Source organism: Pongo pygmaeus, chromosome 14 (assembly GCF_028885625.2).
Source record: "Pongo pygmaeus isolate AG05252 chromosome 14, NHGRI_mPonPyg2-v2.0_pri, whole genome shotgun sequence".
Taxonomy (NCBI): Eukaryota; Metazoa; Chordata; class Mammalia; order Primates; family Hominidae; genus Pongo; species Pongo pygmaeus.
Genome location: NC_072387.2, coordinates 106,238,757 through 106,252,937, shown reverse-complemented (window position 1 = coordinate 106,252,937; position 14,181 = coordinate 106,238,757). Strand labels below are relative to the sequence as shown.

The 14,181-nt window shown below is 37.1% G+C and overlaps 1 protein-coding gene across 1 annotated transcript in view; it reads right to left on the bottom strand.

Moving 5' to 3' along the window:
* HS6ST3 (heparan sulfate 6-O-sulfotransferase 3) overlaps window positions 1-14,181 on the bottom strand; it is a 760,542-nt gene that overhangs the window by 478,558 nt on the left and 267,803 nt on the right. The window lies entirely within an intron of this gene.

The window sequence follows — 14,181 nt, the reverse complement described above, 5'->3', positions numbered from 1 at the left end:
AGGATGCCTATTATCAAAATGTCAAAAGATAACAAGCGCTGACAAGAATGTGGAGAAAAGGTAACCCTTATATATTGTTGGTAGGAATATAAAATGATACAGCCATTATGTAAAACAATTTGGAGGTTCTTCAAAAAATTAAAAATAGAACTACCATATAATCCAGCAATCCCACTCCTGGATACATATCCAGAGAAAATAAGCTCACTATCTTGAAGAGATGTGCAGGCTCATGTTTACTGCAGCATTATTTACAATAGCCAAGATATGAAAACAACCTAAGTGTCCACGAACAGATGAATGGATAAAGAAAACCCATAAACATATAAACAGATAGAATACATATATATGCAATAGAATACTATTAATCCTTTAAAAAACTAAGAAGGGAATCCTGCCATTTGCAACAATATGGAAGAACCTGGCAGATATTATGCTAAAAATAAGTCAGACACAAAAAACAAATATTGAATGATCTGACTTAAATGTGGTATCTAAAAAGTCAAACTTACAGAAACAGAGAGCAGAATGGTGGTTTCCAGGGGCTGGGAGTGAGGGAAATGGGGACATGTTAGTCAAAAAATACTTACTTGCAGCTATAAAATGAGTAAGTTCTGGAGACCTAATGTACAGCATACTGACTATAGCTAAAAATTATGTATTGTATACCTGAAACTTGCTAAAAGAGATCTTAAGTAGTCTCATCACACACACACACACACACACACACACGCGCGCGTAACTATGTGAGGTGATGGATAGGTTGATTAGCTTGATTGTGGTAATCACATCACATTGTATATGTATATCAAAACATCACATTGTACACCTTAAATATATACAATTTTTATTTGTCAATTTTACTTCAAGAAAGCTATAAAAAAGATTTCTAAAAAGATATTTAGTAATCAGGTAAATGCAAATTAAGACCACCATGAAATACCAATTCATATATATATGAGATTGCCAAAAATGTTTAAGGTTGATAATGTCATGTGTTCACAATATGGGGTACCGTAACATATAACCCAATATCCATTAACAAGATGAATCAATCAAACTATGCTATGTTCACACAAACTGAATTTTATATGGCAATGAAAATGAAATACAGCTACAAGCATTAATGACTTAGAAATAATTTCAAGTGAAAAATAGCTAATTGTGTAAAATAACATAAAGTATAATATTATTTATATGATGCTCAAAATCCAGCAAAACCAAACAATATATTGTTTAGTAATACAGGCATAGAGTAATAATCGATATTTTTATTTTTTATTTTTATTTATCTATTCTTTGATACGGTGTCTTGCTCTGTCATCCAGGCTGGAGTACAATGGCACGATCTCAGCTCACTGCAACCTCCACTTCCAGGGGTTCAAGCGATTCTCCTGCCCCAGCCTCCCGAGTAGCCTACCACTGCGCCTGGCTAATTTTTGTATTTTTAGTAGAGACAGAGTTTCACCATGTTGGCCAGGCTGGTCTCGAACTCCTGATCTCAGGTGATCTGCCTGCCTCAGCCTCCCAAATTGCTGGGATTACAGGCATGAGCCAGCGCGCCTGGCCAATAATGGATTTTTAAAAATGGGAGTGATGAAGACAAAATCTATAACAATGATTACCCTTGAGAGGGTTTGGAGACATGACATTCTAGAGTAGAACATATCAGGAAGTTCAATAGTGATGGTAATACTCTAGTTCCTAAGCTAGATAATGTGTTCATGGGTTTCCATATTGTTATGTTTCATAACTTACATATATGTTACAAAATTTTTTTAAATAAAAATTTTTACATACAAAATATTAGAATTTTTTAAAGAAAAATAAGGAATCAGCAAATGAACTAACAAAAATTTCATTGTTCTGAAGGGAGAGAGAAAGGCTGCATATAAACAATTTTGAAACACTGCACCTGAAAATAACTTCAGCTACAGAAAGTAACTTTAGCTAGTTTTCCACCCTAGCTGTATATTAGAATCACTTGGGGTTGCTGGAACTTTTTAAAGGAGCAATGCCTAGACCCCACCTGAGACCGAATAAATCAAAATTTATTGGACTGGCAACCAGTCATGGGTTTGTTTATTCTCTTTTGTTTTTGTTTTTACCATTGCCAGACGGTCCTAATATGCAGCCAGGGTTACAAATCATTGATCTAGACCAAACCTCCTATTTTATGTCAGGAAACTGGGGCCAGAGAGAAGTGACTTGCTCTATTAGTGGAAAATTCAGGCTTCAAGCCATCCACTAACTCATCAATATAATTATACTGTCAGGAATTTCACCCAGTTTCTACTAAAACTTAAAAAAAAATGGTAGAAAGAACATAGCCTTAAAAAAAAGATCTTTTGAAAACAGTCACCAATGCCCTGGCATTCCGAATTTTCTCCAGGTGAATAGTACATAACACCTCATCATTTTTCCCTCCCTTTCTTCAGAGGGGGAAAAACCCACCCTGCTTTATACCTTCTGCTCCACTTTGTACTGATTGATGTGCAGCGAAGCCCATGAAATCACCCTGAAGAGATGTCTACCATCCTCACCCTTGTGCTCATCAGTCTTGTTGTGTGTCTGCTACTCAGATCACAGAGGCCAGTGAGGTGCTAACAAATGTGCAGGGCTTGCTAGCAGTTCTGCACATTTGTATGAAAAATACAACTTGCAGCATCTTCCTTCTCTAGGCTTTGCCTGGAAAGACTTCGGTGGCAGCTCAAAACATGGTGATATCGTGGGATCCCCAATTATACTCACACAGTGTCCTCACACAGCTGTTAACAATACCTAAGGCAATTAGGTCCCTTAAGGCATCTGCTTTCTGCTTCACCAAGCAGAAAGCTGGGGAAAGAGGGGGTGATCCTTTGATTTGATAACCAAGTATCTGTCTGCACACTGTCCTGCAGTTGGTTCCAAAGGAGTATCTCCTGGTTGCTGCTTGGTGGCTTTGCTCCAAGCAGTGTCTGCCCCTCTCTTTAATATGCTGCAAGAGGGTGTGCCCCCACTAACGGAGGATTTGGTTTTTGTTCTAGAGGAAGGGATGAACCTATGGAAATGCACGGGGTTCATATCATGCCATCAAGATTATGGGTACACAACCTCCCCCCAACCCTCACACCCACCCTCCCCACCCCCACAACACCAGTGAGATGCCATTTTTCTCTTACAGACTTAATCCTCCTCAGTCCAAACACAGAGTACATTGTGATGGAATTTTATGTCTCTCCTAGACCCCAGTGATAGTACGATAAATGTTTCCTGGGGACAAACATGTACCTTACACTTTTACACAAAGAAAGAGGGATTAGGAAGTCTGTAAAGACTTGGATTGTTAATTATAATAAACATCGGCATGTGTCAGCAGTTCCCGTAGTCCCACTCTTAAATCATTACCCAACTTTTCCAGTATCATAACTAACTTACTCCAATTGAATCTCCTTTCCTTTCCCTTATGAACCCAGAATATTTTGTCTAAACTCAAAAACAAAAGAAAGAGGAAAAATGGATGGAATGATTTCTAACAGAGACAAATTCTAAATAATTGATAGCCGACTAAGGAGAGAAAATACATAACTGACAAAAATCGAATTTTTACTCAGTTTTATTATGTTTCTGTTAAAATGAAGAATTATGCTGTAGATACTGAATTATACCATGTAATTCAAAATGAAGAAGAAAATTATGTTTTTTTTTTTTCAAAAAAGCTCTGAACATCAGGCTTGCTGGCTAGAGTCCGGATTCATGCTTATGATGTGAGAAGTCCTTTTTTTATCAAACGAGTCTACCAGCTGGATTGTAAATATGTCCTCTTCAAATATAGTAAAGCTTAATATAATAGGCATTTATATACAACATGCTTTGACACAAACTAGCCTTCCTTTTACTACCAAGTTCCTGAAATTTTTGTTATATAATTTACAGGTACCCTATCTTCAATCCAAATAGGGTGGTCCTATGACTGCCAGCCCCTTACTTTTGGAAGGGTAATAGGTTTCAACCTGCAAGCATTGAATAAGAACCTAGAGTTAGTGAACTATTATGCACACAAAGAGAGAGGGAAACTCACAGGGTCTGAGAAAAGCAATAAAGGTGTTCCCAGCAAGGCTGGGCTCTGTGGGGTAGAGGCAAAGCAACCATAAGGAAACTTGAGCAAAAACATGTGGGGAGTCTGGAGTTTTGGGGGTGAAATATTGTGCTCTGTGCACTCTTTCTTTGACTTCATACATTTACAAAAGGAAAAAACCATAAACGTCATGAAGTGAGTTTTCATTGAGCTATCAAAAGAAACTTCTTGAAAGAACGCTGCTCAGTGTGGATGTAAAGTTAGAACACACACCAAGGGAAAGAAAGGGGAGGAGTGGGCAGCTGGCAAATAGATTAGGTTACAAAACCTACTGGGTCTCAAGACAAGCCCTTCCAATTAGGTTGGATATGACCCGCTTACTTCCTCCACTGTTGCTTCAATGTAACTGACGTCTAGAACAGTCTTGAATTCTTTGCACCAGCAATAATAATGGGTAACATGTTTTTCTTCTTTACATTTTGCAAAGAGCTTCGAGGTTAACTCATTTACATCCTTTTCACTTCCATCATTGTTAACATCTAAGAAGTGGAACTGTCCTAAGAACAGAAGAAAGAGCCAATAAAAACTGAGAAGCAGGAGATTAGGCATGAATCCAGGAAAGAAAGCATAGTAAGTGTACCAGTGTCATAGTCAACAGCTATGATTTGAGGAAGTTGTGGATCAATATTTACTTAAAACACACTAATTACAGAGAACAAAATCCATAGACATTAGATTTGAAAGAAGCAGTGCAAAAACAATTTGAACCCTATTATCCTGAAATTAAAATATTTTAAAATGCAAATCCTTTTATCATTAATTTTTCAATATGGTTTTTATAATGTCACCATTGTCTAGAAATATAATTTCAGGGTTACGTAAAGTTTTACCATAAAGAATTAAGGTATGTGTCTTATATCAGCTTTCCGTTTACAAAAACCATGTTAAATATGGTTTTTAATCTATTTGGCATCTTCCTTTATACAAGAGAAAAATGCAAATCATAATTATTCATGGCTCAGTTTAGCAATTTATTCCTTACAGACCACATTAGTCTGTTCTCATGCTGATAATAAAGACATATCCAAGAGTGGGTAACTAATAAAGAAAAAGAGGTTTAATGGACTCCACAGTTCCACATGGCTGGGGAGGCCTCACTGTCATGGCAGAAGGCAAAGGAGGGACAAAGGCACATCTTACATGGTGGGAGCCAAGAGAGCATATGCAGGGGAACTCCCATTTATAAAACCATCAGGTCTTGCGAGACTTATTCACTACCATGAGAACAGTATGGGGAAAACTGCCCCCATGATTCAATTTTCTCTACCTGGCCCCACCCTTGACACATGGAGATTATTACAATTCAAGGTGAGATTTGGGTGGGGACACAGCCAAACCATATCAGGAAATTTTTTTTTCTAAGCAATGGTTCTTGGGCTACCCCCACCAGAATCATCTGGGATACTATGCCTGGGTCTTACCTCTAGAATTCTGATGTTATTGGTCTGGGGTGCATCTTGGGCATGGGGATTTTTAGAAACACCCTAGATGATTCTGATGTGCACCCAAAATTGAGAACCACCAGCCTAGACTCACTAAAGAAGGATTTCTGTGCATGGGCCTTGAACTCTAGGGCCTTACATGATCCCCAGATGATTTTTACACATTTTATTTATTTATTTATTTATTTATTTATTTATTTATTTATTTATTTGAGACAAGGTCTTGCTATGTCACTCAGGCTGGAGTGCAATGGCACAATCTCGGCTCACTGCAACCTCCCTGCCTCAGCCTCCCGAGTAGCTGGGATCATGGGCGCATGACACTCACGCCTGGCTAATTTTTGTATTAGTAGAGTAGTAGAGACGGGGTTTCACCATGTTGACCAGGCTGGTCTCAAACTCCTGACCTCGGGTGATCCACCTGCCTCGGCCTCCCAGAGTGCTGGGATTACAGGCGTGAGCCACCATACCCAGCCAGATTCTTACACATATTAAATTATAAGAAAATGAAAAATTTTAATTTACATATATCTGAAAAGAATTCAAAGATATTCAAGTGTATAAAAAATTCAACATCTTCTAATCCTTTAGTCACCTCCCTAGGGAAGGAGTAGGACTAATTCAGCAGTAGATATGATTATTATAAATACCTCTGTAAAGTGCCTTAGAGTTTCTAAGGATTTCTTTGTAATTTATGTTATTTAATATGACAACAAGCTTATGGAGTAGTCTTACTAAAATTCTTATTTTTAAATATTTGCAAATTTAGGTTCAGGGCTTTTGATTTACCCAAGTGAATTAGCTAGTAGGTGGTGAAACTGTAACACAAAAATCTCGATTTTTTTCCTGGAAAATATATTCTTTCCCTTCTATGCATTATAACTATGATTCCTAGAAGAAAATATGGTTACTAGTCTGATAAACTTGAAAATATTCATACTTCATACTCATGGTCTCTCTTTAATCTTTCTATTTAGATAGTCACAAATAACAATGTTAGAAACAACTTTCATTAACATCTACTTAATGCACACTACATGTTACAGTTGACACAAGAGTTTTCACAAAGAAGAATCATAGAATATAAATAGAATAGTATAACAAGTATGATTTTGAACTCCTTATTATTAATCTTTTACTTTTGCCTATAACATTCCAGTGCCTAGGGTGGAGCAGAAAAAAAAGAGAAAAAATAGGCTAAATACTTGTTAAATGTGGTTGATCAAGACTAATATTTGTACCCCTACCTCATGCCCTGACAATGCCAGTGTGGCAGGCTGGCATAGAAAATTGGAAAATAACACTGTAAGAATATTCATAAACACAAAACATATCTTTTAGTTAAACCACACCCAGAATCCCCACAATGCCCCATGTGGCACAGGGTGGCACGTTCTGAAAATAAGCGTATTAGGGAGGAACATCTGAGAGTCCAGTGAGGGACGTTCCTCCTCCCAGACCTGGCAAACTACATCTAAAACATCTCTGCCCAGGCTTCTGTCAGTTCACACCCGGACATTCTGACTTAAAACCTGGACTAAACCTGACCTAGCAAAACAGAGTGCCTGGTCCAACCCCACTGGGTCACATTGGAGGGAAAGGAAGAATCTAAGAGTTTGAAGTATGTCCATTTAAATAAGTACTTAAAATAAAATAAATAAACACTTCATTTCAGCCCTTGGCAATTCTGTATTAGACAATGTTTACTACCTAGAAGGGAGATCATAAATGAATTTTAAAATAAATTGAGATAATCTGTTCCTTCATCTTTCAGAAGAAGGTCTGACATAACCCTGAGTAATATGTGAAAGTAGCACAAACAGCCATTGAATGACAGTCTTAAAATATTTTTAAGTGTACACTTCGGTGGCATTAAGTACACTCACAACATTATGCAACCATCACCACTATCCATTGCTTGAACTTGTTCATCATCCCAAACAGAAACTATGTACTCATTAAACCATCACTCTCAGTTCCTCCCTCCCCCAGACCCTTGTAACTTCCATTCTACTTTTTGTCTCTATGAACTTGACTACTCTAAGTACCTCATAATAGTGGAATCATACAATACTTGTTCTTTGGTGTCTGGCTTGTTTTACTTAGCATGTTTTCAAGGTGCATCCCTGTTGCAACATGCATCAGAGTTTATTCCTTTATAATAAAAGACTGAATAATATTCCATTGTAGATACATGCTGTGCCATACTTTGTCTATCCATTCATGTGTTGTGGACATTTAGAGTGTTTTCACCTTTTGGCTATTATCAATAATGCTGCTATGAACATGGGTGTACAATTATCTGTTTGAGTCCCTGAATTTGCCAGATCACGTGCTAGTTCTATGTTTAACTTTTTGAGGCATCATCAAACTGTCTTCCATGGTGGTTGCACCATTTTATGTTCCAACCAGCAGTGTACACGGGTTTCAATTTTTCTACATACTCGCCAACACTCATTATTTACCTCTTTTTTTAAGTAATAGGTATCTAAATGGGTGTGCTTCCAGTATTTTTATAAATTATTTTCTTTCTTCAAGAATGTTGATTAAAATAAATTTTAGACTCATTCAACTTATCCAATATTTACCAAAATAAACATTAAAAAGATTATTTTATAAAGGTGTATTTTTCTTTTCTAATATTTTTCATTTATTTTCTAGTTTTTAAAAATAATTCCAACAAAGGAGAGAAATAGCGAGTGTTCTCTTTTTTCATTTAAAAAAAATTCATTATGTAATATTTACAGAGCCCTAAAACTTGCTGAATAGAATACATACAATTGAAGGGACTTTATTTTCATCTCACCCTTTCCTTCTCATCTTTTGTTTCTCTCATCTATAACCTGATGAAGTATCATTATAAAAAATACCTTACTCTTTTGACTTTTCCATTTTTTTTTAACTTTGAGATGAAGGGGTATTTTGTGGTGATAGTCTAAAAAGACTGATTGCTGCTATTGAATAAATGTAACCACACAAGTGTTTATAAAAGATAAGGCTATAGGAGAATAATAAGAAGAATGTAGTATGGATTGGCATAAATGCCTTTGGATTTAGCAATTGGGTTTCACTGGGAAATTAGTGTTTTTTGTTATGGTAGAGAAAGTTAGCTGCCTGCCAAAATCCTTTCTCCTCTTCCAATTTCCCCTGTACTCTTGCAGCTATGTGTGGCCATGCAATTCGTCCCTGTCAATGAAGGCTCATGAAATGATGTGTGCCACTTCTGGGTCAACTTCTTTGCTTTAAACTTTAAATTTTGAAATCACTATAGACTCACAGGATGTTACAAAAACAAAATGTACAGGAAGACCCCATAAACCCTTCACCCACTCCCATTGGTGGCATCCTGCATACATATAATGGAATATTAAAAGCTGAAAATTGACATTTGTACAATCCATAGAATGTATTTAGATTTGCAAGCACTCGTGTGTGTGTGTGGTATGTGTGAGTGTGTGTGTGTAGTCCTATGAAATTCGATCACATGTATAGGTTTGTGTAACTGCCACCCCAATCAAGACACAGAACGATTCTTTCACCCGTGCTACACCTTTATAATCCTGACCTCCCTCTCCCATCCCTAACCCATGCCAACCTCTGATCCATGCTCTATTTCTATAATTTTGTAATTTCAAGAATGTCTTATAAATGGAATCATGTGGAATGGAATCAAATGGAATCACAGTATGCAATCTTTTAGGACTGGCTTTTTCATTCAGCATAATGCCTTTGAAATTCATCAGATTTGTTGCATATATCAATAGTTGCTTGCTTTTGATTACTGAGTGATATTCCATAGTGTGGCTATATCACAGTTTGTTTAACTATTAACCCATGGAAAAGCATCTGGTTTGTGTCCAGGTTTGGGTAATAATAAAGCTGCTATGAAAATTCATGTGCAGGTTTTTGCATGAACATGTATGTGTTCATTTGTCTTGAAGAGAGATCCATGAGTTGAGCATTTTCTTAATTGGGTGTGACTCACCAACTCTCTCTTTCTCTTCTACCAGCGAGATGCACACAGCAAGGCACGAGGGATGATAGAGACATAAAGTAGAAGAAGCCTGGTTTCCAAATCACTGAGTAAAGGAGAGCTTCCTATTGCTCAGAAATATCTACCTTGGACTTTAAATAAAACAGAGATAAGATTGTACCTGTTTGGGTCGATTTGTTATAGTAGTTTGGCCTATCCTATCTAAAACCACTAACAAACTAAAAATAATCCAATGAATGCAACACATTCTAACCCAAGAGCTAAATAAACTTTTCTGCAATCAAATTATATTCAATAAGAACAGTTTTTTAATTTTAAAAATACTTTGTTAGAAATCGTTATTAAATATTATTTACTTTGTTTTTTAGAAAACAAAATCATACTGCATTATCACAGTAGTAACAGGGGTTGCACAGGTAATCCCTACATTAAATCTTCCTTGACCAGAATGGCTTATTCAATTTCTTTGTTTTTAGCTCGCCTCCCTCTGCTATTACTCTTCCACTCAATTTAATTTGCAACTTCCGCTCGCCTATTACCTAGCACTGCAGTTCTCAAACTTGAGCTGCATCAGGATCACTGGGAGGGCTTGTTACAATCAGGTTGCTGGGCCCCATTCCCAGAGTTTCTGATGATTTGCATTTTAACAAGTTTCCCAGGTGATCCCAAATCTGCTGGCCTGAGAGTCACACATTGAGAACCACTGATCTAGAAAATCATAAAAAATAAGATCGTAATGTTTTTCAAACAAGAGAAGCAAGACTCTGAAGGCTACATGAAGGCATCTCTAATGAACCAAATAAGTTGAATTAGATAGCCAGACCCTGTAGCATCTACTTAAACTATGGAGAAACTGAGTTTTGTGGGAGAAACTGGGTTTTGTTGTTCTTTGGTTGGTTGGTAGGTTTTTTACCACTGGTTTTTCACTTGCTTCCAGCTTCTGGCACCCAGATCTTAAAGATTATCTAATCCCAAAATAAGCAAGCAGCCCGCTCTCTGTTTTAGCACTTCCAGGGATGGATAACTCACCCTTTTGTTGTTTTCAAATAGTTGAGTCTGTCAGATGGGAAGAATCTAGTTAAGTGTTACTTTTAAATGATGTGAATTAGGATACAAACTGAGACATGAAAAGATGAAACTATCTTAGCTTTCCCTAACAGCCTTTTAAATTAGTCTTTTAAAACTTCTTATATTTTTTCTATTATACATTATTCAGAATAAGATAAAATAAAGAAAGTCATTTAAAAAGAGCCAAAGGGTTTTTTATATAGACTCAACAGAGCACTGTGATAAAGTAAGGAGTCAGAAACTGGATTGAAATCATGGTCTTCTATGGATGAGCCATGTCAATTACTGTTAGCCTGGACTTCATTTGCAATATGGGGATAAAAGTGTGCCCATATTACTCACAGGTATAACAAATCATACTTAATCAAATAATATGTATCAAAATACTCTCTAAATCGAGAGAACCAACTTGTTAGCTATTAATAGCCCAATTAGTAATCTTAACCCTTTTATCTAACTAATATACCATTCTTGCATAGTGTTTCCAATATCTTAGTCTCTTGGTTAAGCACTCATAAATATATGGTAGAAAAATGCCCTTTTGCCTCCTCTTGCTTTTTTTTTTTGGAGACAGGGTCTCGCTCTGTCATCCAGGCTGGAGTACAGTGGCAAGATCTCAGCTTACTGCAACCTCCGCCTCCCAAGTTCAAGGTATTCTCCTGCCTCAGTTTCTCAAGTAACTGGGACTACAGGTGACCACCACTACACCTGGCTAATTTTTGTATTTTTAGTAGAGACGAGGTTTCACCATGTTGGCCTGGCTGGTCTCAAACTCCTGACCTCAAGTGACCCACCTGCCTCAGCCTTCCAAAGTGCTGGGATTACAGGCGGTGAGCCACTGCACCGGACTTTTTTTTTTTTTTTTTTTTTTTGATAATACAAAAACAACATAAGTCAGGGCAGTCTCTGTCTCTTGAGAATTTCAAAACAACCATAATGTTTCTACCTTGGTATCAATAGAAGTCTAACCTGACAGGATATTAGTAGCTCTTTCTGATAGTGGGTGATTGAAATTTTTTTCAGCACCCTTCCCTGGCCCATCCTGCCTGTACTAAATATCAGATTTGCCTTTCTTCTCTTCTCTTTTTCCACAACCAGCTTGAAGGTCTAATCATTCACAATCCCTAGAGGGATTCAATATTAATTTCCTTTGTTTTGTCCCCCAACAATGGAGCACTGAATAAGACATTCCCCTATTTTTTTTGTCAGTAGCTCCTATAAAACATCCAAAGGATACCTATACTTTTGGCCCAGATGCTAAGGTCCCGTGAGTCTTTCTGTATCCTCCCTACAAAGTGGAATCTCTTTCAGCCTCCCAAGGAAGGTCCCCTGCTGCTGTTGGATTGTGCCAGCACCCCATCCTTCAATGACAGGCCTAGTTCCTATTTTCTCCAACACTGCTCCTAGCTTAGGAGCACCCCAAGCTGGCAGAGCATCTTGTTCACTTCATCTCTGCCCCGTCCTCCAGAAGTGTGCCCTCACTTTCTATGTGGATGACCTAGACTACGTCACTTCTCTGACTTCCCCATGGACCTTCACCCCTGAAGTGGTGGAATGGGGTGGTGGAATAGGGGTGGCTGGAGTGTATCCTTGTTCCTCCAGCTCCATGTCAACTCCTGCTTCAGTGCAAGTTTCTCCTCTGCCAAATCTTCCCTTCAACTCCTGCTAGAAACTAATAATGGATAGAAGTGTTGTGCAACTTGCTCTCCTTGAAAATATTAATCCATTTTCTCCTGCCCTACCTTCTAAGGCCAAATCTGAAGTTTTTCAGTGCCTGCAGTATGTTCAGACCAATGGTATGAATAACTTCAGAATCGGCATGATGCTGATTCCCTTCCCCAAGGCCCTACATGACCAGCAAAGTGACTGGTGGCATTCCTGAAAGCCTATGTGTCAATGAAAGAACCTATCAATTTCAGTAATAGAAATCTTGTTAAAACCAGGTTTCTGGGCCCCATCCCCAATGTTCTGATTAATTTGAAACCATAATAAATGTCCCAGGTGATATCGAGCTGCTTATATGGGAACCACACTTTGTTAGCCTGTTAATGGTTAAAATGAAAGAAAACAAGGTTTTCTAAAAGTGTACTGATTAATCAACCTACATAAGTAGATAGTTTTCCACATTCCTACATAGAAATCCAATTCAATAATTTTAAAAGCAAACATCTTTTATGGTGAGCTGTTCAATACTCTGACAGCCAGTCAACTGTGGAGTACAAACAATCTAATTAAAGATACAAAAAGTTTTAGGATGAAAAAAGTGATCATAGCTGAGGCTGCTGTAAGTATATTCATTTACATTATCAATCATAATGTATTTGTTTCTAGTAAGAATGAGAATCCCACTCATCTTGCCTAGTTAGGTCCTTCCCAAGCACCCTCCCCTAAACATTGTAATTGCCCCCAAAAGTAAAGATGAAGTCAGCACCAAGTACCTTGTAAAGCATCCACTGGAAAGAGTGCAAGCCATTAATCCATATTTAATATTTTTCTTTTCAATTTTACAAAATTTCAAACCCAGAGAATATTACAGTAAATATCTGTGTACATTTACCCAGATTAATCAATTATTATTTTGCCACATTTGCTCTCTGTGTCATCTCTCTCTAGATAGATAGATAGACAGATAGATTATATATATACTTCCTTTCTTAATCATTTGAAGGTTGGTTGCAGACAGCGTAATACCCCTAAATATTTCAGCATGCATCTTTGAAGATAAAAATATTTTCCTAAATAACTACGAAACCATAATCACAACTAAGAAATTCAATATATAAACTGATATACAATTTATATTCAAATTGTTCCAGTTGTTCCCAAAGCCCCCAAATATCATTTATAGTTTTCTCTCTTTTCATTTTTAACCCACTATCCAAACTCCACACACTGCATTCTGTTTTTAGGTCCCTCTAATTTTTTTAATTTAAATATTCTCTCTGCTTTTTTTGTGTGTTTTATGACCTTAAATTTTTTAAAGAACCCAGGCCAGTTGTCTGTCACAATGTCTCCCTTTCTGCATTTGCCTGGTTGTTCCCTCATGATTAGACTGGATGTAACATATTTGGCAAGAATATTACCCAGGTGATATTACATCAAATCTGGAGTCATAGACTACAAGATTGTTCCACTACCAAGAATCACATGGATAAGGTACAACATAAAGTATATTTTTCACTTTGTATTAGATAGGTAGCCTGTGATGAGATAGTATGAGACCATGTGAACACCCTGTGCCCCACCACCTTTCTCCAAAAGATTTAGTATTCACTGATGATCCTTGTCTGATCAATTATTAAAATGGATTACAACGCTGTACTTTTCTTAACCTGTCTTGTCTTCTGTATTTATTAGTTAGCATTCTTCCATTTTTATTTTTTAAAAGAGATTTCCATATATGTACTCTACAGGCATAGATCATTTTACTGCACTTCATTTTATTGCACTTTAAAGATGTTACTTTTTTTACAGATTGAAGGTTTGTGGCAACCCTGCTTTGAATAAATCTATTCGCATCATTTTTCTAACAGCACGTGCTCACTTTGTGTCTCTGTGTC